We start from the raw sequence: 24301 nt of genomic DNA, 5'->3' as shown, positions 1-24301 counted from the left end.
TGTCCTATAAAGTTTCCTACAGAGCGTGTTCTGCTGTTTGCATTCCTATGGTGTCATGTGACATGTTCTTCTGTCCCTTATGTCTCCCATAGTTTATAGGTAAGTCTAGAGCCAGACTGACCAATGTAGCAGCACTTAGCCACACATAGCTATTTAAATTTAAATTAATTAAAATTCAATACATTTTAATAATTCAGTACCTCAGTCACACTAGTCTTATTTCAAGTTCTCAATACCTACATAGGGCTAGTAGCTACTATGCTGGGCTGTGCAGAGAGTTTTTCTATCGTCACAGAAACTTCTATTGGACAGCTGTACTTACTTATTTTCAGGTTTGCTTTGGGGGGAGTGGGAGGGTATAAAGGCTATTTCAAAGGCAGTGTTGTGGTACTTCTATTAAAGGCACATAAAATCTTGCTGTCTTTTTTCCTATGATGTTTGTAGACATTGGTGATCATTGCCTAGATCCCACAACTCAGGATTCCAAAATCCTAATTATAAAGTTATTTCTTCAATTATTAGCTGTAATGCTTATATAAAGAGAAACTTCCCCCATATCTACTCTTTGCTTGTCCTAAGATACAGTTTGTAAAGGAAAAGCAAAGTAAGCATCTGATTCTTTCCCCTTATCTACAACAAGATGTTTTATTCGGAGTACCATTATGAACCTATGGTATTCAGAATAAAACTTAATTGATGTGTTTATGTCAACTGATGTTCTTAGCTACAATTAATAACATTGGGTAAATATTCTTCATATTTCCACTGCTGTACTTTTGTAATTATGTCTTACAAGTAAGATTTCTGAGTCTCAAGGTAAATGCATATGTAATGTGTTCACCATCTCATGCCTGGCATATAGTTACATGCTAGTTATTTGCTGCCTCTTTATCCATAGTAAACCTAATAATCAGTTAGAAGACAAGTGATAGCTTTAAGTAAAGGCTGTGATGCTACTCTCATTTTCAGTTGCTAGATTCTGATATGAGCATGGCTTAAACACTCATTAGTTGAGATGACTAATAATTAGAGTCTGGAGGGATGTCCCAATGGCATATTCAGGTTTTCAAGAAAGTCATTTTAAAAATCTACAGAACCAGGATGCCTAGGTGGCTTAGTCAGTTAAGTGCCAGCCTTCTGCTCAGGTCATGATCCCAGAGTCCTGGGATCCAGACCTGCATCAGGCTCCTTGCTCTACGGGGAGCCTGCTTCTCCCTCTGCCCCTCCCCTTGCTTGTGTTCTCTCTCCTCTTCTCTCTTTCTGTCAAATTATTAAATAAAATCTTTTTTAAAAATGTATAGAACCAGGAAAAAAAATAAGTGGTGTGTGGAGGTTATCTGACCCATCCCTCTCATTTTAGAGCTAGAGAATGGAGGCTTGCCAATGGCCTGATTCCCCAAGTTATCCCAACAGCTGCTTTATGAGTTGGGACTTCCATTCCCCACAAATCAGACACAGGCACTTTTGATTCACCTGCAGACCGTCTTCTGCGCAGGATCTAATTTTTCATTTAGAACCAGATATTTCTTTCCTAATCTGCTGTAACACTGGTCAGGTGAAACAGCCGGCATCCAGGAGGGCAGGAATGAGCAGCTCCTCAGATCCACCTTGTTTCTCCGGCCAAAGCTCCCTCCCTGTGTTTCATCACCGCCAGCTCTGGATCCCAGGGAGCCAGCCTCCAGATGCCTCTCAGTGCAGCAGGAAAGCCAGCCAACCCTGGCTGTCACCGCCCCCGCCTTCCCTGGGGAAGGAGGCAGCCATTCCTGCTCCTGGAGAGAGAGACATGATGACTAAAAAAGCAGCCTGCCTAACGGAGCCTGAGCTTTTGCTCCAGGGTGTGGAAGCCTGGGTGAGTCCTGCCTGGCTGTCAGGCCAATGGTGAAATAAAAGCTTGGGATGCTGCCCCCACAATCCCTTATTCCACGGCATGGTTCTCCGCCTGGGGCAAAGCACCCAAGGGGACTGGGCCCTCCCACGGCTGCTGCATTGGCTGAGATCATCACATGTAAATTAAGGTTCTCTCCCACAAAGACATCCCAAAAGACCTCAGAGAGGATCACCTCCCAGAAACTGAATCCTAGAGTTGCCAGATGCATTCACCGTGCATCAAACCTCCCAGCAACCTGTTCAAATAGGGCCACTCTCTTCCTCCAGATCTGACACTTGTACCTAAGCCACACCATCCACCTGTGACTGCCCGAACGCCATCCTGCTATATTATCTCCCAAGAGCACAGGTCACTCTGCCATATCAGGGACCATTGATTTAAACTGGGATTCCCAGATTCTCAGAGCTTTTGGACAGTAATGATATTCACAAAGTTTTCAAAACAGTATAGTGTATGTTTCTCTTCCTATCTGTGCTCCCCAAAATTGAGTGTGCCTGTTGGGGAAGAGGAGTTGAAACACATGAAACACATGAAATACTGGCCATGGGAGGAAGCTACAACTATGGGGGTTCTATCACCCCCCTGCAAGGCAGAGGTTCAGAGCACTTCCTCTCTCATGACGGTCTGAGAGAGGGGCTCTAGGAGCAAGCAGACGTGGGTTCTAACCCAGCCTTCATGAGTTGTAGCCACGTGAGCTCTCACTAACTAATCACTGTGAACCCATTTTTCATCTCTAAAACTGAGACACCCACTTCACAGAGATAAGCACTAAGAGAGCCCGAGGCACATGGTAGGAGCTCAGCTAAGGCTCATTTCCTTCTACCATCACCTTCCCCCTGGCCTTCAGGAAGAGGTGGTGTGGCCTGGTGGTTTCAATTTTCCTATCTGACAGACACAGCCTTAAATTCTCTTTCTGTCATTTGTCACTTTAGCTGTGGGTGACTTTCCCTTTCTGGGCTTGAACTTTCTCACCCATGGGGGAAAAAATTGTCTTGCAGGGTTACTGTAAAGCTTAGTGATCAAGTGCCTTGAGGCATTTGCTCAACAGAAGTTAGCTCTCCTGGTTTTCATGGCTCTCTCCCCTCCCCACCATGTGGGCTCCGACCCAGACGCACCACAGCCAACGGGAGGATCTAACATGGAGTGGGTAAATAGACGGTGACCATACTCTATGCCACGAATTCTCAAAGCGGGTGCCCTCGGCCCCAAGGGTGTGACAATCCCTTCTTGGAGGGAGCAAAAATTGGTTCTGTGAGGTGAGGGGGACCTTCGGAATCACAATGGTGGGTGGCTCCCCAAAGGGTCACAATACATATACAGACCCATGGTACAACTGTGGTATTGAAATTTCATGGTCGAGAGAGAAAGGTTGTCAATTGGGGTGGGGGGGGGAGATGTCTAAAAAAGCCTCCTGGGAGCTAATAATGAAGAAAAAAAAAAAAAGTTTGAGAAACACCATTATATAGAGACCAGAGACATCTGGGGAGAAGAAGAAAGGGCGGAAGGAAATAGCAACACCCTATCTGGGTCAGCAGGAGCGCCGGCGGTGGGGGAGGGGCTGAAAGCAGGTGGGGTCCAATCCTACCTGATGGAAACCTACCCATGATCTCGGTGGGGATGGTTTTTCTTGTCACTGCCTATCTTTTTCGGTTTTTTGTTTGTGTTTGTTTGTTTTTTTGTTTTTGTTTGTTTGTTTGTTTGTTTGTTTTTTAATTGAGTCTGTGTTCTTTTTTAATATAGATTTTATCTATTTATTGGAGTGAGAGCAAGCCCATGCATGTAAGGAGGGAGAGAGGCAGCAAGAGAATCTCCAGCAAACTCTGTGCTGCGTGTGATTCCTTTCCCCGGGGCTTCATGTCACGACCCTGAGATCATAACCCGAGTCGAAACCAAAAATCGAATGCTTGACGGACGGAGCCATCCAGGCGCCCGGAGTCTCTGTGTTTTTTAAAACTAAGAAGAAGTCTGGATATGATGACTGATTATCTGAGAAAATAATTGATGAAATCTCATAAAACTAAGAAGAAGAAAGAACTACTATATATTAAACACTTACGGGTTAGGAATTGTGCCTGGTGAATGAGCTGTATTATTCCCACCTGATCATGAAAAATCTCTTCAGTTGAACAGATGAGAAAACTGAGGTCCCTTGAAGTTAAGCAGACAGTTCACTCGAAGCCCGTATTCCTTCCAGAGTGGCCATTGTGCCCAACGGCTCCAGACATTTGCCTGATTGTGTCTGGTGTTCTGGAGCCTATTGAAAGAGCGCCCCGCCCCTTTTCACTCTGGTAAGCATCCTGCTTCGGGTACTAAGTAATCATCCTCCATCGTGTCTCCATTGTTGGACTGTCCATCCCTACAGGTATTTCCATAAGGCAGGCTGGGGTCAGCGCTGCCCTGAATAGCCTCGTGCGGCAACACCCTCATGGGGGGAGCACAGAAGCTCCTGGAGGAGAAGAGGCTGAGCAGTGTCAAGAAACGTGGAGAGACAGAAGACTCCCATGGCCCGAAATCAAAGCCCGTCTCACTTTTGGAAAGATCTTGCACCAAGCCCTGATCTCATGGACGTGGACCTTTGGGAGCTCAGAGGAAAGCAAAACCGCATTTTGTGGTCACAGCAAAAGCATGCTGCAGCCGTTCCAGCACCTGGTGGATGGCATACCTGGGAGTCACACCCACGTGCACCCAAAACACTCCAGCCAGGGTCGGGTCACCACAGTGCCTGTCCTGCCCAAGGACCCTGCAGCCTGGGACCAGAAACAGGGAGGGTTTGGAGTTGTAGGCTCCTGGCCGCCCGCGGTGTCGTCCGCAGACCCTCGCCCGGCTCCACTAACTGACATCTGCAAGTTCAATCAGGAAGTCGAGGCTGCTGGAGATATTCTATTTGTGCCTGCATCTGAATAATTTAACACTCACCCCCCAAAATAGACTATCATTAGAATTTGTCAATTCCTATGCATTTGAGCAGACAGTCTCCAAAAAAAGGAAAAAAGACAGAGAGAGAGAGAGAGGGTAGAAGTTCCCATACATACTGCCTGGGAGCCGTGCAAAGGGAGGGCGGCTGTGCAGCGGGTTTGGTTTTTCTTCTACACTCAAAGCCCTGTGCTTACGGATGTATCTGACTCAACAGCAAAGGCCGTCCCTTCACGTTTACTTCACTCTAAAACCAAGTCTGCAGCACGTGCCCAGGACATCAGAGAAAATGCCTGCTTCTTCCATGGTCAGAGATGTGCATTCCTACCTTCACCACATACTCTGTATATGATCGTGTTCAAGTCCCTTAACTTTTCTGGCCCTCAGTGTTTCCTCCTGCAAAATGTGAACAAAAATGCAGCCTTCTTCACAGGGTTTGGCAGTTTTTGAAGATTTTTTTATATTTATTTGTTTGAGAGCTGAGAGAGAGAGAGTGTGTGTGTGTGTGTGTGTGTGTGTGCACATGTGCAAGGGCAAGAGAAGGGACAAAGAGAGAATCTCAACCAGACTCCGTGCTGAACGTGGAGCCCGACACGGGGCTTGATCCCACAACCCTGAGATCATGACCTGAGCTGAAACCAAGAGTCAGATGCTTAACCAACTTAGCCACCCAGGTACCCCCCTCCCAGGATTTTTATAGTATTAACTGAGCCAATGAGGGTGAAGGGAGAGGTCTCCCAGGCTGTGACACGACGTAAGAGATCCCAGGAGTCTTCAGTCTCCTGGTCCTCATCGGGCACGGATGCTCTGTGAAATGCTGCTGTTTCTAGCAGGCACCACAGACAGGCACTGTTTCCAGCACAAATCCATTCTTTCTTTTTCCCATGGCTTATGCTGCCAAACACTCAGTGTAGAAGACCAGCAACAGCAAAACGAAAAGCAAATAAAATACACATATACATGTGCACACATATAATACGCCTATACATACACATGCACACGCGCATGTGCACACGCGCATGTGCACACGCGCATGTGCACGCGCGCGCGCGCACACACGGACTCATCTGCTCAACCTCCAAGGCTTGGATCACCCGAGCGCCTGTCCTGCTTGTCAGTGGCTGGAGAGCCCCTAGTAAGTCCCTTGGGGGCCATTCCAAACCTTCCTCAAGGATCCCAACCCACGCCCTAAACCTGAACTACCCCCAGGCTGGTGAACACTGTGGCCCTCACTCACACTGCCTCCTGCCTCCGTCTGTCCCATTCTCCCCCTCTCCATGCCTCTCCCGGGCCCTACTGCCCACTCCTAAAGCTCACCTCCCCCACCCCGGGCTCAGCCCCGCCTCCCCCCTCATTTGTTCCTGGACTTGGCTCCATCCCCGACCTCCTCCTTCTGCATCTCTAAGCTCCATCTCCTCACACTCCCCCTGTAAAGACGCTCAAATATCACACCATCTGAGAACGTTCCTCTCAGCTCCCTTTCCACCACCGCGGTCTGCATCCTGGCTTTCCTGTTGAGGCAGGGACGCTGAAGGGGCTCCATTTTAGAAAGGTTCCACGTCTGCTGTGTTTCTGCGAAGGCCCCATTTCGGAATACGCCAAAGAAGCTTGAAGTTCCCATCTCAAGGGGGAAGTGAGAAAATTCATCATTTTCTGAGTTTTGTCCTAGGCCCCAAACCCCTAATAACATCTGCGAAGAGCCGGATCCCAGACGTGTTCTAGAACATTAGCTTCCGACAAGCCTCAGCTGACGCAGGCATCCACACTGACACTTTGAGGGACTTCCGGAATAACCCCTCTTGTTCACCTGACCCTTGAGCTTGATTAGAACCCTAGACCCTAGCGTACCCTAGACCCTTGGCTAACATAACCCCTACCCCAAGCAACAATGAGGACCCTTCTTCTCTCCTTTCCGAGTCTCCCAGACGCTTTGTCTGCTGTTCTGTCACTTACGCTGTTTGATCAATTCCGTTTGCACTTTCCCCAGTTCACACTTGATTGCTGTCCTGTGTGAAGGCACAGACCCTCCTGGCTGATCCTGTGGGGCTCCCCGGGTTCTCAGACGCAGCCAGCCTGCAGCACTTTCACCACCAAACACCTTGAGGGATGTCCCTGGCCTGTGTCCTGCTCCCCATCCTCCTGTCTTCACTCCTGGTCTTGTTCTCACCTGTGCACCGGCAGCACATCCTTGGGGCTCACCCACATGTCCTGAGGACCAAGTAGACACCTACTCCAAGCCCCCCTCCTCCTGCGCCCCCTCCCTGGTCAGCCCTCTCTCACACTGGGACCCATGCACTTTGCTCTCTCCGGGCTCTTCTCTTTCGTTCCTGAATGCTTCTCTCTCTCACCTCTGTTCCTCACCCTCCAACTCCAGCTTAAACAGAAATTTTTTCTGTGGTTCTGTGCACCACGCACCTCTCTTCTGCCTCTACCTGCCTCCCTGGGAGATTGCAGCTACTTCTAGAACGTCACCACATAACTCAACCTTGGCCTCGCCCTGAATTTGCGATTAGCTCCCGTACTTGCTCACGCAGATGTCCCCCAGCACCTGAAGTGCCCCCGTGGAATCAAACAGCCCCCACCCTCTCTTCTACCCTGCCACTTCCCACACCTGTCGAGTCCCAGCCATCCGATCTCAAGGTCATGACTCATCCTCAGCACCTCCTTTCCCCTCCCTGTCGTCCTTCCGGGTGTAGGCAGGGGCATCCCCAACCTGCACACACAACAACTGCCCACATGGTCCCAGGATGGCAGCCCCCCATCTTCCCTGAGCTGTGGACCCCCCACGGTGGAGAGCCATTCTATTAACATGCGCCGCCCCCCCCCCCCCCCCCCCCGCTGAGCTATGCCAAGTACCCAGTCACTGAGCAACGCGCTCGAACAGTCTGGCACAATGAACTCTCTCAAGCCCCCTCTGTGGGTACTATTCCTGCCTCCATTCTGCAGAAGATGTAGCAAAGGCTGAGGAAAATCATACTCATGGGCACGCAATTAGTAAGCAGCAGGGCTCACAGTCTAATCAGAGAGGAGACCAAAACCCACAAAATCATACTTCCTCCAACCACAGACCAGATCAGACTGAATGGAAAAAAAAAAAAAAAAAAAGGTTCCCTCCAAAGAAGCCAGGGCTCCCTACTGCCTACCAAATTCCCCCCATACAGTCCCCAGAACAGGGCTCATTGTGCTGGATACCCCATGTTACTTTACACTTGGGTTCCAGCCACATCCATGCACCCAGACCACGTTCCAGCTCTGAGAGTTTCCCAAACATACAACACTTTGCTGGTTTTGCCTTCTTGCTTGGTTCAGCCACAATACCCCAGTGCCTCCCCTGATTCGACCCCAGGCAACTGACTTCTCCTACTTTAGCACATCCAGTGCTTTGCTTATGCTTTTGTCACAGCCATCATTTTATTCTACTTGCATATTTACTTCACCAGTGAGACTCCCAATTATTTTTTTTTAAGATTTTACTTATTTATTTGACAGAGAGAGATCACAAGTAGGCAGAGAGGCAGGCAGAGAGAGAGGGAAGCAGACTCTCAGAGAGCCCGATGCGGGACTCGATCCCAGGACCCTGAGATCATGACCTGAGCCGAAGGCAGCGGCTTAACCCACTGAGCCACCCAGGCGCCCGAGATTCCCAATTATTTTGAGGGCAGCTCCCCCCAGCAGACTCACTTCTGCATGCTGTGTATCTAACCCAGGACACGTCTAACATTTGTAACACAGCCCACTGCCACTGTGACGATTTTACCCTGCCCAGAGACTTGCACGTGACAACACAGGGATCTCATATTCAGCAAGAGTGGTGGGGGCCTGGGGGATTCTGGACCCTGGGTTGCTATCTGGTCCACTCACTTGTTCTGATACATGCAGAAAAACCATTGCTTATGAGCTGCAAAGTGCATTTTCAAGGAAAGAACAGAACAGCTTTTGCGTTCTGACACCTCCTCCCGCTCTCCCATCCCACTTCCTCAGAGAACAGCCTCGGAGCCTGGCTGGCCGTGGGAGGGGTGACACGGCTCCCAGGAGGGGACTGACAGCCTCAGTGAGACAGCACGCGGGACATGGAACGTGCCCCTGGAGGATGCAGCTGCAGTTCCCGCACCATCTCAAGTTTGGTTTGAGCCCTTGGAATGAACCTGAGAAAGAAGAGTGTTCCCAGGTGTTCTCCTTTCCCTTTCTCCGCACACATGCCTGGGGGACGTTTTTCTGTGCAGAGCCCCAAATGTCGTTATTCACAGCCTCTTCCTAAGTCTCCTTAGGGTCCACAAAACACATGTCACAGTAAGGCTTATGATGAGAAAAAAGAAAGGCAAACTCAAAGAACTCTTCCTGAATCTGCTTAGCTTGGCAGAGCTAGCACGGAAATCCTGGTGAACCCCTGGGACTATTTCTACACCCTCAATACGCTTCAGTCAAAACTTGAACTCCACCTATAAAGGCATCATGCCAGAGATCAGCAGAACATTCAGCTCCTGCTTCCCTGCCACCCACCCCACCTTCTCACCAGCATCTCAGCTCCCTACGCACCTGAACCCCCTCTGGGCTGCCTCGGGCCCATTCCATGTCTATTATGCCTCTGGAGTATTTACTTTCCTTTTCATCCAAAAGGCTATTTGTTCCATAGAAAAAGCTTTTCTTTCTCAAAATCAGGACAGGTGTGGACAATCCGCTTTCTAAGCCCCTACTGAGCCTTTCTGCCAAAGGATGCAAGAAAAGCTGGCTGGACAGTGCTTTGAGTATGGGTTTGGAGAACAGAATGCCTTCCCAGCAGCCTCAAACGGGGGGGATGGCGTAATGAGCTCATTCTAGAATGGCCACACAAAGGATCTGTTTCCAAGTTGGCCTCTGCCCATAAATTAGTTTATTATATCCCAGAATGTTTAAATCTACCTCCCACACTCCCCACCATGCTCATCCACACTTTGCTCTTTTCTCTAAAGGTAAAGCTAAGCACGGAGGGGAAGGAAGGGTAGAGAACATCTCACGAGCATCTGCCATGAGCCCAGCTCAGAGCCCAAGACTTGACGTTCATTCAGTCCTCACAAGGACCCCACCACCAAGGTAGCTACCGTCACTATCCCATCGTAGAGAAGGGAAAAATGAGGCAAGCTCACAGAGGTTAAGCAACTGGCCCAGCATGACACATTAGGGATGGATGGAGCTAGGATTTGGGTCCAAGTCTTGCAATTCCAACACCCACGCGGGGTGGCCTACAAGACAGATGACCAGGCTGAACTGCTCAACTGTAAACTCCTTGAGAACAAAAGCTCTACCTTAGACATCTCTGTACTCCCCACAGCACTCACCACAGGAAAGGCGCTCTATGGGTGATAAAAGAATGAATGAATGAATGAATGAATTTATGAATGGGTGGATAAATGAATGAATTTATGAGTGGATGGATGGACAGACAGATGGATGAATTTAATGAAATAAGAGATTTCCCTTCTTCCTTTTCGAGGTGAATTATAACCTGATACGTTGATTCAGTTTTATGAGAAAGCCAAATGCAGAGAGGCATGGGCGACTGAGGAATGTTGGCTTTTGAAACCCAGAAAGCAATCTCTGGCACACTGCAGGCAGCTCCCCCCTCCTGCATGCCTTATTTCTACTTTCCCACCACCTGGCTGGGAAACTGCATTCCTTCTTGTGTTTCTCCACCTATTTGTCTCCACGGAAATAAATCTCAGCATCCCTGTCTGTCAAATGTGGATTGGAAAGGAAGCATGGGAGTAGGAAAAGAACAGTGCTGCTCAGCAGAGTAAGTTCCGATCCCACAAAACTACACGGCTTTCATGAGCCTCAGCTTTCTTCATGTTCACGTGGGGTACCGATGCCCTCCTCCATGCCTCACAGGAAGGGATCACAACTTCAAAAATAAGAGTACGCAGGGGAACTAAGGTGAGCAGCAGACCATCATTCCAGAGTTTTCCCAAAGGAGTATGGGTAACCACAGTAAGGATACTGGTGGTAGGCAGAGGAATGCCACCTCCAAAGCTCTCCACAGCCTAATCCCTGGGAGCCATGCAGGTATTCTTTTATGTGGCAAAAGGGACTTGCAGGTGGGATTCAGTTAAGGATCTTGAGGTGGAAAGACCATCCTGGGTTATCTGAGTAAACCCACTATAGGATCCCAAGGATCCTCATAACAGAGGAAGGCAGGGGTGTCAGAGTCAGGGAGAACTTTGAAAATGCTAAGCTGCTGGTTTTGAAGATGGAGAAAGGGGCCACAAGCCAAGGAATGCACTTGGCCTTGAAAGTTAAATGTGGATTGGAAAGGAAGCATAGGAATTACCTGAGAATCTGTTCTCAAGGGAACAGGTTCCCCCCTAGAGCCTCCAAAAAAAATGCAGCCCCACCGACCCCATCATGTTAACTTGATGAGACCCATTTCAACCTCCTCCAGAACAGTGAGACCCTAAATGTATGTCTTTTTTTTTTTCTTAAGATTTTATTTATTTATTTGACAGAGAGAGTGAGCACAGGCGGATAGAGTGACAGGCAGAGGCAGAGGAAGAAGCAGGCTCCCTGCTGAGCAAGGTGCCCGATGTGGGACTCGATCCCAGGAGGCTGGGATCATGACCCGAGCCGAAGGCCAACTGAGCCACCCAGGTGTCCCATGTGTGTCGTTTTTAGCCACTAAGTGTGTGGTCATTTGCTACATCAGCCATGGAAAACAAACAATCCCAGCCCGAGATCGGGCTCCCACCCTAAATCAGGTTGCATCAAACCTACAACATGAGTCCCTCTGAATTACCCAAGCATCCCAGACCGAGGCATCAACCAGAATGCCACGTTACTTATCTGCAAGGAGAGATCTACCTTTAAGTCGAGCTCCTCAGTGTGGAATGACCAGCAGCAGACCCGCAAGGGAAGGCTATCTAGAAGGAGGCTGAAGAACACAGAATCAGGGCAATCAGAGGCAGATAGGTCACCCCGCTCTGGTCTCCAGCTCAGAGCCTGTTGCACTCCTACCCACAGCAGAGAGCAGCCTTGCCAAGGGAACCCTCCCACCCGAGTCTCTCAGCTACGCATCTCTATCTTGGGCAGTATTTGGAAGGGACCTGTCAACACCACCGTCTAGGAAGCTGCTCTTCCTCTGCAAACTTGGCTGACCAATAGCTCTTCAAAGTGCCGGACATGCTTTCTTTAGGATTGTGACAATTAAACAGGTAATATGTTTAAAGCACTTAGAACATCAGAAGCACTCTACAAACATCTGTTATTATCATTATTACTATATTCAATCCAGCTGTGCCAAGTACAGCGGTGGCTGGGAGCCCTTTTCTTAAGGGGACTTGATGTTCCCACTCTGCTCTTCATGCCCAGCTGCCAAATGTCCAAGTTCTTGAGGCAAGCGTCACCCCTTGTAATGACAGCACAGTGATCATTATATGAGGACAGCTGGGATCACTGTGGGGTGAGCCGCAGGACCCTTTTCAATAATAAATGAGGAAAAGGAAAGGAAGCTGTGAGTCCAGTGCCTGGCATAAGGCAGAAGCTCATGTGTTTACATCCAAACTCATTCACTCTCTGTGGGGCTCAACTGTCCCCTCCAAATGCATATGCTGAAGTCCCAACTCCCAGCACCTCAGAATGTGACCTGTGTCAAGATAAAGGCCTTAGGGAGCCTGCATGGCTCAAAGTCAGGTAAGTATCTGCCTTTGGCTCAGGTCGTGGGACTGAGCCCCACATTGGGCTCCCTGCTCAGTGGAGAGCCTGCTTCTCCATTTCCCTCTGCAGCTCCCGCAGCTCCCCCTGCTTGTGCTTTCTCTCTCTCTCTCTCTCTCTCTCTCAAATAAATAAAATCTTTAAAAGAAAAAAAAAGGATAGAGTTTTTAAAGAGGTGTTGAGTTACCAGGAGGCCCCAAGTGTGGCCTCTGACCCAGTCTGACTGGCGTTCTCATAAGAAGAAAAGATGAGGACACACGCAGAGCCCCCAGCACGTGCCCTTGGGTGGCATCTACAAGCCAAGGAGAGAAGTTTCAGAGGACACCAACCATCTGGCACCTTGAGGTCAGACCTCCAGCCTCCAGGGCCATGTGAGAAAGGAAAGATCTGCTGCTCAAGCCGCCTGGTCTGTGGTCTTTGGTCACAGCAGCCCCGAGCCCACTGACCAGCTCCCCTCTCAAGAACAAATATTTCCACATCTCTGGACAGCAGAAAATTGGGGGATGACTCAGCAGAAGCCCCTGATCTCTCTGCGGGCCTGAAAATCTCTGTTTTGTACAGGAAGGGTCCATGTGCGCCCACCTGCACCCGGCTGCCGGGCTTGGCACCCACAGGAGGGTTCTCCATCCCTGAGAAGGAGAGGCCATTAGCTTCCCAGCACCCCTACACACACACACACACACACACACACACAGAATCCTGCTTAGAGAATCAGGCCTCGTAGCCTGTGGAGGATACACCATGGGCACTGGGGATATGAGAAGCTGTAAAATCCCAAATGACAGATTCGTGACGTCCCTGAGGGAATAAATAGGGAGAACAGATGGAGAGATGAGGCAGGGAGATTTCATTTAAATCTTAATAACATTTTGATAATTTAATGAATGTGGTGAGAAAAGAAAAGCAAACCAGTGCCAACAAGCTGAAACAGTCTGCCCACCCTACTGTCCACCCAAGATGATCTGCCCAGAACGAGGGGCACAGGATTCCATGGGCGAATCATTTCCTAAGGGATGTCAAGCATTTCTCTCTGAAACTGCCAGAGCTAAACACCTCACAATGGAGAGACCTTCAGGGTGACCCAATGCACCCCCACTTTCCCTATGCACCTCCTTAGGACGTGTCTCGGGGCCACAGTCCTCCATGTGGTACCAGGTGATTTCCAGGTAAGGGGGGAACTTGGAGACATGCAGGGGATACAGCCCAAGTCTTCTCAGAAGTCAGGCTTATCCCCCTGCTGATGGCTTATCTACAGATCCAACCTGTTCCCAGATCATCTCTCCCGACTCATCTCTGGAGACCTTCATGAAGACAGATCCAGTAGAGAGAAAAGAGCACTGCACAAAGAGTCCAAAGGCCTAGACCACAACCCCATCATGCACCAACCATGGGACTTGGGGTGTGTGAATTACAGTAGAAAAAAGACTTCCTACCTTGCAGGAATCTGCTGTGCAGAGTAAGGTGGTCTACTCTTCAGAAAATGGTAGGCAAGTAACTGGCATGCAACAAAAGCAAACCCCTCCCAGCACCATTTGTGTCCCACAACTAGCATAGTGGACACAGGGGCCCATGAGTGTTTACTGCATGGATGTTGACTTTTGAGGTTATTCCTCGAGAAGCAAATGCAGGTTCTAAGGTTTTATGGCACACTCACACTGTCTCATCCTCAAGTTCTTAGTTAAATAGATGTCTTGGAAAGTATAGGACTGAAAACAGAAGAAAGGTTGGGGAAGACGAGCCCCCGATGTAAAATATCTTAACTGGGACATCGAGTTTTATGAAATCATGGAGAGAGGAAACAAGCAGCTAGAAGCAGCAGAAAGACTGGAGAAGGAGCTAGAAGGAGTGCCAGCTCTGCAGCAAGCGTGCTGGCAGAGAACACACGGGGGACCCGGTCCAAATGGCTCACAATGTATAAGGGTGAGGCAGAGTCAAACCAGCAGGAGAAAGCTTAGTGATTCAAGATGATTCAGACAGAAAACCAACGCCAGGGACTCCCGCTTTCCTGACGGAGTCCCCAGAACGTATATCTGGGGACCCCATTTGTGAGCATTCTAAGTCTTGATGGAGAGGAGGGAGAGCACTGAGAGCACTGATGGTAAACACCCGCTCTGAATCAGGCTCTACATGCGTCTTACCTGCATCCGCAGCATCCCTGGCCTAATGGGGCACCTGTCAACGAGATCATGTGTTCATAGAGCTTGATGCAGTGGAAGTTTACCAAACGGGGACTGTTCAGTACATACTGGAAATACAGTCTTTGTAGTAAGACTCCCAGAGTCAACAGGCAAAATAGCCTTAAAAATATTCTTGATATAGGGGTGCATGGGTGGCACAATTAAGCATCTGACTCTTGGTTTTGGCTCAAGTCATGATCTCAGGGTGATGAGATGGAGCTCTACATTGGGCTCTGCATTCAGTGTGGAGTTTGCTTGAGAGTCTCTCTCCCTCTTCCCCTCCTGCTCATTTTTCTCCTCTCTCTCTAAAATAAATAAATAAATCTTTTGGAAAATGTATTATTGACATAAATAGACACTTTCTTGAGGTGGGTGTGGAAGGCAAGGGAGTGGCAAAGAGGAACTAATTCCCTGATTAGGATGAGGATCCTCCTAGTTCAAGAGAGCAGAGGTTCTGATCTCATTTGCTACTATTTCTACACCAACTCCTCCCTCTTCCCTTCCAGTCAAGGAGTGTCCTGTTTGGTTTGCAGGGCTGTGGAGTCCATCTTCAAAAGTAAAAGAAAAAATAAAGAAAGGTACAAATTGTGAGAGAATATAATAGGCATGAAAGACAAAGAAACAAAACTGTACCTAAGAATTATGGGTGACACCAGCAGAAAAATAAAAATGGTAGAAACCAAAATAAGTGAAGATGTACTTTATCACTGGGTAACAACTTTTGGCTGCACATTGGGGTCACTTTATTTTAAAAAATCAATTTCCCACCCCCCATCCCTACAGTTTGGGGCTTTCTTAACTGTATCACAGTTAGAAACTTGATTTTTTTAAACTGAAAACCATAGCACTAGATGAAAACTTGCCTAAGGTGACAAAACAAAAATTAGTATGTTCATAGACTAGTTCTCTGCCACTTCAACTTGCAGAATCTTAAGGGAAGGATTCTATTGTAGAGGTTAAAAGCTATGGCTTCAGGATCAGAAAGCTCTGAGTGGGTTCCATAGCTCTGTTGTTTGACGTCTGAATCATCTTGGGTAAGGTGGGAGGATTAAATGAGATACTGAATTTAAAGAACCCAAAACCACATATATATTAGAGTCTCAAAAGATTGGTTTCTATTATTTATTATCATTATTTTAAAATGCTTTAAGCATAAATAAACACTGAAATGAACATTGAGTAAATATTCGTACCATGTCTGGACTGCCAATTCTCTCCAAATTAGTTTGTAATGTAACTATATAAATATAAATGTAATTTGTAATGAAATTAAATTGGATTTCTATCCAAATTCCAACAGGATTGTTTTTTAACTTGGCAACATGATTTAGCAATTCATCTGGAAGAATAAATGGGTGAAAATAGCCAAGTAACATTTTAAAAGAATGAAGAGGGTCTTGTACTGCTAGATATTAAAACATAGCATAAAGCTAAAATAATTACATTAGTTTGGGCACCAGAGACAGAGAGATCAAGAAACAAAATATAAGGTGGCTTTTCAATTCACTGGGGAAAAGAGGAGTACTCATTAAGTATGTATGATAGAACTGATTAACAATGGGTAAGCGGACAAAAATAAAGACAGATCCCTACCTCACACCATAAGTCAAAATAAAGTCCAAACTACTAATATTATATCACATATAAAACCAAAATAATAAAAATAGTTAAAATTTATAGATGAATACTTTTCTGATTTTAGGATAAAAAAGGACTTCCTGGGGCACCTGGGTGGCTCAGTGAGTTAAAGCTTCTGACTTCAGCTCAGGTCATGATCCCAGGGTCCTGGGATCAAGCCCTGCATCAGGCTCTCTGCTCAGCAGGGAGCCTGCTTCCTCCTCTCTCTGCCTGCCTCTGCCTGCTTGTGATTTCTGTCTGTCAAATAAATAAATAAAATCTTTAAAAAAAAAAAAAAAAAGGACTTCCTAAGCATGAAATGAAAAAGACCTTAGCTGAAAATATGAGTATGTAAAACTAGATTTCTACATGGCAAATAGATAACATAAATACAAAGTTAAAGGCAAGTAGCCTGGGGAAACATTTAGAGTAATTATAAGTCACTGATTTAGTATACACAGAGCTCTTACTGACAAATACAGAAAACACCAACACTCCATCTGAAATGGCATAGGGCATGGGAAGACAATGCTTAGAAGAGAAAATATAATTAGCCAGCTAGTAAAGTGACGAATCACATTAGCAATCAAATGAATGAAAAGTAAAATAAGATATTTTCTCAATTAACAAACCGACAATGTTTGATTTTTCTCTTTAAAGATAATACTTCTAGAAAGGATGCATGGTGGGGGTGGGGGCGGTGTACTCATACATTGCCCTTGTAGGGTAAATTAGAACAAATTTCGCAGCTAGCTGACTGGAAGCACAAATAAAGAGCTTTATAGTGTATAAGTCTTATGATTTTCCAAATCTTATCCAATAGCAAGTATCACTTCTCTGATCAGAAAAAAAAAAAAAAAAATATATATATATATATATATATATATAGAAAGTATAAGGAAATAAGGACTACATGAATGGAAAATGGTAATCTCAAATTTCCTTGCAAACACAAGGCTTGAAACAAGTCAGACTTCTTATATTACATTAGTACAACAGCCAGAACCAGAGGTGGGATTTGTACTTGCTCATTCAGGCAGGTCATCAAACAGCTCAAACCTAAGCATGGGAACCAATGAATTAGCCAGAGCTTTGTACTTGCACCTCAAATGACAGAGAACCTTCAGCACAGCTTGCCATTCCTCATCCCCCTTAGCCACTAATCTCTCCCTGCACGCTAAAAGATGATCAAATGGGGAAAAGATTTATCTTTTAAAAGATAGCTCTTACCATTGGGAAAAGCGTGTTCCCCCCAAAAATGCCAGCCCTCTGCTCCTTGCAAAGATAGGCTCCCCACCAGGATTTTGTTTATGTATTTTGGACCCTCCCTTATTCTCAAAAGTGGAACAACATGCAGAGCCTCCTGCAGAGAATTCCATCTGCTGTCAGCCAGACAGAAGCTGGAGATTAGGAGTAAAAGCCAGGAACCCCAAGCGGATCAGCCAGAGTGCCCACACCCCCAGACCCTGCCTCCATGCAGAGAGAGCTCATTAGCCGGGACATAAAATGTGTAAGGCTCCAAACTGAGGAGATAGAAGTAGAGAAAGGCAGTAAACTAATTTTGTTCACTCAAGCTAGAATAGGACTGATTCATAAAAGCAGCAGCAATTATGATGATGATGATGGTGATGATGATAGAGAGATGTCCCTCCCTGGCATTACTCTGGTTTGCACTGGCCCCTCTCACCCCAGTGGCTCCTGTGTGTGCAGTCTTCTTGGGGAAAAGTGTTCAGCTCACCTCAGTCCATGCCAGCACTGAGAAGCCTCTCAGAGAGGGGCAGCCAGATCCCACCTCACAGTCACCCATTGCCCTTGCATCTGGCCACTTCTTCAGGTAGATTTGCCACTGGTGCAGGATTCGGCATCATGATTCAGCTACTACTTGGACAGCTCTGGGGCTTCCGCTCCTCCCCTGAGCTTTATGCTCCCTCCCATGAAGCTTTCTGCACTTTCCTGAGCCCTTAATGAACATACTGGAAAAATGTTCTTTCTTCCCTTGGCACTATGCTACCATCCATCTTTCCCTTCTAGCATGGGCAACTCCATAAAGCCTCCTGCTTGCCAAAATTTCCAGACTAGAAGTAGGCATCAGCTGACACATCAAGCCCTCAAAGGAAGTCTTCTGCACAGCCTGCTCCAGTCTGTTAATAGTCCTGGGAGTTGGAGTGCAGCTGGCTCACAGGTCAGCACACACTCAGCCAGGTTGCAGGATACCTGTCTACCCTCCCAGCAAAATCTTATCTCCACCAGAGAGTCTTTCAAACTCCCTTCACCTGATTCTGTGGAGAGTAAAAAGTCTTTCACTTTTCTTCTTCTTGAGGCTTATTTATTTATCGTAAGAGAAAGAGAGAACATGAGTGGGAAGGGCAGAGGGAAAGGGAGAGGGAGAGAACCCCCAGCAGACTCCACACTGAGCAAAGAGCCTGACACAGGGCTCAATCCCACGACCCTGAAATCATGACCTGAGTCAAAGCCAACAGTCAGACACTTAACTGACTTCATCACCCAGGGACCCCTCAAAGTCTTTCACTTTCAAGCAAGAACTTCCTATAGGCCAAGATTCCAAAGATTCTACCATCCTCTTCCATCTCTATACTTACATAGACCCTGGGCTTAGGCGTGAGGACTCCAAGGCCAATTCTGATATCTCGCAGAATATCATGAGAGACTCCAGTCACCTGTGGCCAACTATATTTTTTTTTTAAGATTTATTTATTTATTTATTTAATCTCTATGCCCAACATGGAACTCAAACTCAACCCCAAGATCACGAGTCTCGTGTGTTCCATTGACTGAGTCAGCCAGACACCCCCATGGCTCAGTTTAAAAAACAGACGGCTTAAGACTTCTTATTTTCAGGCTCCCACTCTGAGTGACCTTTCAGGAATGGTAGAAAAGTTCCACTCAACTTCCTGTTACAAAGCTAACTTGGTCTGGTACATCAAATCATTATTCCCAATCCTTTTCCCCCATTTAATCATAAGCTACATTCTTAGCCATGAAACACTGCAGTATTTTCCACTGTAGAAAGAGCAGTACATTTCCCACCTCACTGATGTTGGGCTTTTGGCCATTGTGGTTTGCTTTGACCGATGAAATGTTAGCAAACATGACGTGCACAGAGGCTTTAAATGTGCCTGTATAGTTTGGCATCCCTCATGTTCTTTTATCATTTACTACAAGAAGAACATGTCCCTGGTAGATGCTAGTAGCATCCTGATAGCTGGATTAAACCTGACCTGCAGCATGAAAGTAAGCCACCCCAGTTGACAAGCCAACTCGTGAGTGAGATAAATAATGTTTGCTGTGGGAGTCACTGAGCTGCCTGGGGCTGTCTGTTATGTGGCATTATCCTTATGCAGCAACAGCTGACTAATACACTTGCTCTATGCCCAGCATTATGCTGAATACTGTATTATCTCATTTAACTTATTTCCTTTAACAACTGTATGAGATAGAGCACTATTACTATTGCTTTTGCTTTACAGGGAAGGAAAGGGAGGCATAGAGCAGTGAAACACAATTCGCAAGCAAAGCAGATGAGCTGCAAACATGGTAATCTGACTCCAGAGCCTAACCACCATGGGACATAAAACAGAAAGAGAGAAGAGTGTAGCTCTGTGTGCTTCCGAGTCTGTACTCTGGCTGCTGACCTTGGGCTCAAAGACACAATGGCTGCTTGTGAGCTCCCTAAAGCTATCAGCACAGGTCCGACCAGATCCCTGGGGGCCACGGCAGTTTTTCTAGCTCTGTCAGTGCATGCAAAGAGGAGGAGACAGACTTCTCTTCCAGAACGCATGACCTTTTCCTGAACTTTGAAGAGGGGAAGTCCCATGGGGAATTCTAACCAAGGAACAATCCTGTCTTTGTGAGGCTCAGCAATCCCACGTTCTGCTCAGGACTGTGCAACACACCTCCTTCTCTGCCTATTTTTGTTCCCTCTCTAAGCAAATATCTCCAGGCTTTTGCTTTTGAAAATTATTACACAACTGCCAGCTGCTGGGATTATACAAATAACCTGATAATAGCAAAGTGATACGCCGTCCGGTGTTCAAACACCACCACCCAGCAACAGAGCAGCCCCGGGGGCCGCTTCTCATTCACCCTGCAAGCAGAAGCAGCACAAACACGGGCCACCCACTCTCTCCCAGCCTCAGGCGGCAGGCAGTTTGGTCCCCAGATGGATTTTTTACACATCACCTTCCAAGACTCCCTAGGCACAGAAAGAAGGCAGAGTCACATTCTTTGCCAGAACAATTCGTCATCAATATGACTCAACAATGCACTTTCTTTAACCAAACTTTGTACCCCTGGCTGGTTAGCAAGGGTGCCTACGGGTCTTCCAACTATAGACAAGCTAGCCATTCAGAGGTCGAGGCTCAGGTCTTCCTTGCCTATCACTAAGCCCTGTGCCTGGCTCAGCAGAAAGTCAAGAAATGTATGCTGAGGGCGCCTGGGTGGCTCAGTTGGTTAGGTGACTGCCTTCAGCTCAGGTCATGATCCTGAAGTCCTGGGATCCAGTCCTGCATTGGGCTCCCAGTGACATGGGGAGTTTACATCTCCCTCTGACCTTCTCCCCTCTCACGCTCTCCCTCACTCTCTCTCTCCCAAATAAATAAAATCTGAAAGAAAGAAAGAAAGAAAGAAAGAAAGAAAGAAAGAAAGAAAGAAAGAAAGAAACGCACACTGAAAAAATCGATGACTATCCGCTGAGCTAGGCGCAGGGGTTAGTGATAGGCAAGGAAGACCTGAGCCTTGCCCTCTGAATGGCTAGCTTGTCTATGGTTGGAAGACCCGTAGGCACTCTTGCTGCCAGCCAGGGGTACAAAGTTTGGTTAAAGAAAGTGCATTGTTGAGTCATATTGATGACGAATTGTTCTGGCAAAGAATGTGACTCTGCCTTCTTTCTGTGCCTAGGGAGTCTTGGAAGGTGATGTGTAAAAAATCCATCTGGGGACCAAACTGCCTGCCGCCTGAGGCTGGGAGAGAGTGGGTGGCCCGTGTTTGTGCTGCTTCTGCTTGCAGGGTGAATGAGAAGCAGCCCCCCGGGGCTGCTCTGTGGCCGGGTGGTGGTATTTGAACACCGGACGGCGTATCACTTTGCTATTATCAGGTTATTTGTATAATCCCAGCAGCTGGCAGTTGTGTAATAATTTTCAAAATTATTATTAATTATTATTATTATTAAAGGGGAGGGGGAATCCAACTTTGAATTGTGCATATTTTAATTCTTAAAATGCAAGATTAGGACATGGTTATAGAAGCTGGAAACCCTTTGAAAAGGAAGGAAAGATGGAAATATAGCCAGACTTTCCAAGTCTACAACACTTACCAATAAAACTAATACTTAGGAATCCTTATGTCAGCAAGAGAAGCCAGCCTAGGGTGTGTGATGGTCAGGGGACTGCCTGTCCTACAACCATGGCTCCTCTTAGAACAGTCCTCAGTTTTCCTCTGAGAAACCCCCTTCCCTCATATTCCATGTATGACTTAGAGCAAGGTCCCCTCGGACGCAGGCCAGGTACATGTCCTTCATCGCACAATAGGAATCCTGAGCCGAGCACACAAAACCAGAAAACAGTTGGGGGACTCAGCCCCACGGAGGTTTCTAAGCAGCCCACCTGTGAGCAAAGAAGTAGGCTGGACTTCGCACAGGCAGACCGGAGACGTCTCTCGAACAATACGGAGTTTACATCAGCACTGGGGCTCTCTCCCTGATCCACTGTCTGACTCTTTCAGTTAAGCTCCTTTTCTTGAACCTTCATTGGAGACAGAGCAGAGGAGAGATCGCCAAGCTGGAAACGGGGGTTTGGATCACAGATCCGCTATAGGAAATAGTAAGTTACTTCTCCTGTCAGGATCTCAGTCTCTCCCTCCACAGCTTTAAGGGGCTGGAATTAAATAACCACAAAGGAGCCTTATGGGCTGGGTCAACAGAAATCGACCCCCGGAAGCCCTGGCTCTTGGCAACATAAAGCTCACATTGTCAAGGCCAGTGAGGCTTAGAGTTTAAAGCAGTTAATCCCCAGGCTGGATGACTCGGACAAAGAGGATTAACCCTCAGACAAGAGAATCATCATCCAAATATAGAGCAATCCCAAACACAAGCACCAGAACGGGAAGCACCCCCACCTTCTCTTGTAAATTCTTGTTCTCTAACCCCTTTGGTAAACTGATAGATTAACCCTCCAGCCCCCCAAGGTCAAGGTGTTACACCTTCCCCACATTCCTCTCACACCTTTCTCAGTTCTGTAATCCAAGGTCCCAGCACTTCTGCTTTGAAATATGCAGGTTTCTTTAAAGGTGCTCTGAGTTTGGCGAGTGAGTTGGAGCCCCTCCTGAGTGCCGGGGACTGTGCGAAACATCAGAGCTGTGGTCATAGGCAAGAGGACATGGTCCCAGCTCTCTCAGGGCGTTTTCCAGTCTGGTGGGGAAGCACAACTAAGTACTAAGCACCAGTGTATTCTGCTAAGCACCACAGAACAATCATTATCTCCTTGATAAACGCTCCTCGATAACCCCAGAAACTAGATTGTACTATGACCATTTCCCAAATAAAGAAACCGAAGGTCTGAAGTTAAACATGTTGCCCAAAGTTATACAAATTTTAAGTATCAGAGCAAACCATTTGGCTTAAAAATTATATGGGACATACGGGGCCCCTGGATGGCTCAGTTAGTTCAGCTTGACTTGGCTCAGATCATGATCTCAGAGTCCCCAGATCCCACCAGCGTTGGGCTCCCTGCTCAGCGGGGAGTCGGCTTGTCCCTCTTCCCCTCCCCCTGCTGGTGTTTTCTCTCTTCCTCTCTCAAATAAATAAAATCTTTTAAAAAACATTATGTGGGACATAGAATGTACAATACCAAGACTGAATCTTAAGGTACACCATGGACAGTCGGGGATTATGGCGTGTGAATGTGGGTTCATCAGTTGTGACGCGGACACCACTCTGGTGGGGGAGGCTGCTGCACTCTGGCGGGGGGGGGGGGGGGGGGGGCTGCAGGGGGAGGGGCCGACGCCTATGGAAACTCTGCAACTTCCACTCCCCTCTGCCATGAATCTAAAGCTGCTCTATCAAAATAAAATCTTTTTTTCAAGATTTTATTTATTTATTTGACAGAGAGAGATCACGAGCAGGCAGAGAGGCAGACAGAGGGGGGAGAAAACAGGCTCCCCGCTGAGCAGAGATCCCGATGCAGGCCTCTATCCCAGGACCCTGGGATCATGACCTGAGCCAAAGGCAGAGGCTTTAACCCACTGAGCCACCCAGGCGCCCCCTAAAATATTTTTTTTAAACGGAGTAGCCCCATCATCTTGCACAAGTCAGACACAATGAGAGAAGGAAAGGGAGAATATTGAACTTTAGACTTTTCAGAGTGTATCCGCTCCTGGAATAGTCACCAGAGGAAAGACTGATGTTTAACCCCGTACCCTTCTCTGCACTGAAGATGCCTGGAAAACAGGCAACCCAATGGCTAATCCCAGGGGACAGCGTGGGGGCGGGCAACTTCTCAATCTTCATGTTGTCAAGAAACACTCCTCTTGATCTTTCACGATGTGTTCCCATAAACCTCTGGGAGTGAAATGGCAAACCGCAGTTTCAGGCTCTGTATCGGTGAAGGTAGACTAACCCCTGTAACAAGTGGACACGGTGATGTCAGTCGCTGTCTTAATACAGGCAGGGTTTACGTCTTGCACATGAGACAGCCCCAAGCAGGATGGGAAAAGGGTCTGCAGGAGTGTATGGAGGTGCATGGGGCGGGGACCTGTCACATGGCCATAACCATTTGCAAAGGAGGCTGGAGGATATAGTTTGTGTGAACCAGATGACAAGGAACCAGGTTTGTTTGAGGAAGAGTTTGCCATGAGGGCTGGGAGGGAGGGGGGAGGTCAAAAACTGCATATTTAACAGAGTTATTTTTAAATAAAGAAAATAACTCAAAATGCTTATATAGATGATGGGATTATAGGTGGGTATCCCCTTTCTTTTCCCAATTTTCTGGATTATCAGTAATGTGGTTGTAAT

General features: G+C 47.2%; 1 protein-coding gene and 1 non-coding gene across 6 annotated transcripts in view; one reads left to right on the top strand and one right to left on the bottom strand.

The window, feature by feature from the left end:
- Window positions 1–24301, bottom strand: part of SV2B (synaptic vesicle glycoprotein 2B) — a 180720-nt gene that overhangs the window by 142781 nt on the left and 13638 nt on the right. The gene's annotated exons all lie outside the window — the stretch shown is intronic.
- LOC116592243 lies at window positions 3855–3926 on the top strand. Its single transcript, XR_004286407.1, has one exon. It is a non-coding gene; the product is annotated as a small nucleolar RNA SNORD20 (small nucleolar RNA).

This window comes from Mustela erminea, chromosome 5, assembly GCF_009829155.1.
Source record: "Mustela erminea isolate mMusErm1 chromosome 5, mMusErm1.Pri, whole genome shotgun sequence".
NCBI classification, from domain to species: Eukaryota; Metazoa; Chordata; class Mammalia; order Carnivora; family Mustelidae; genus Mustela; species Mustela erminea.
This window is presented reverse-complemented; position numbering and strand designations above follow the sequence as displayed.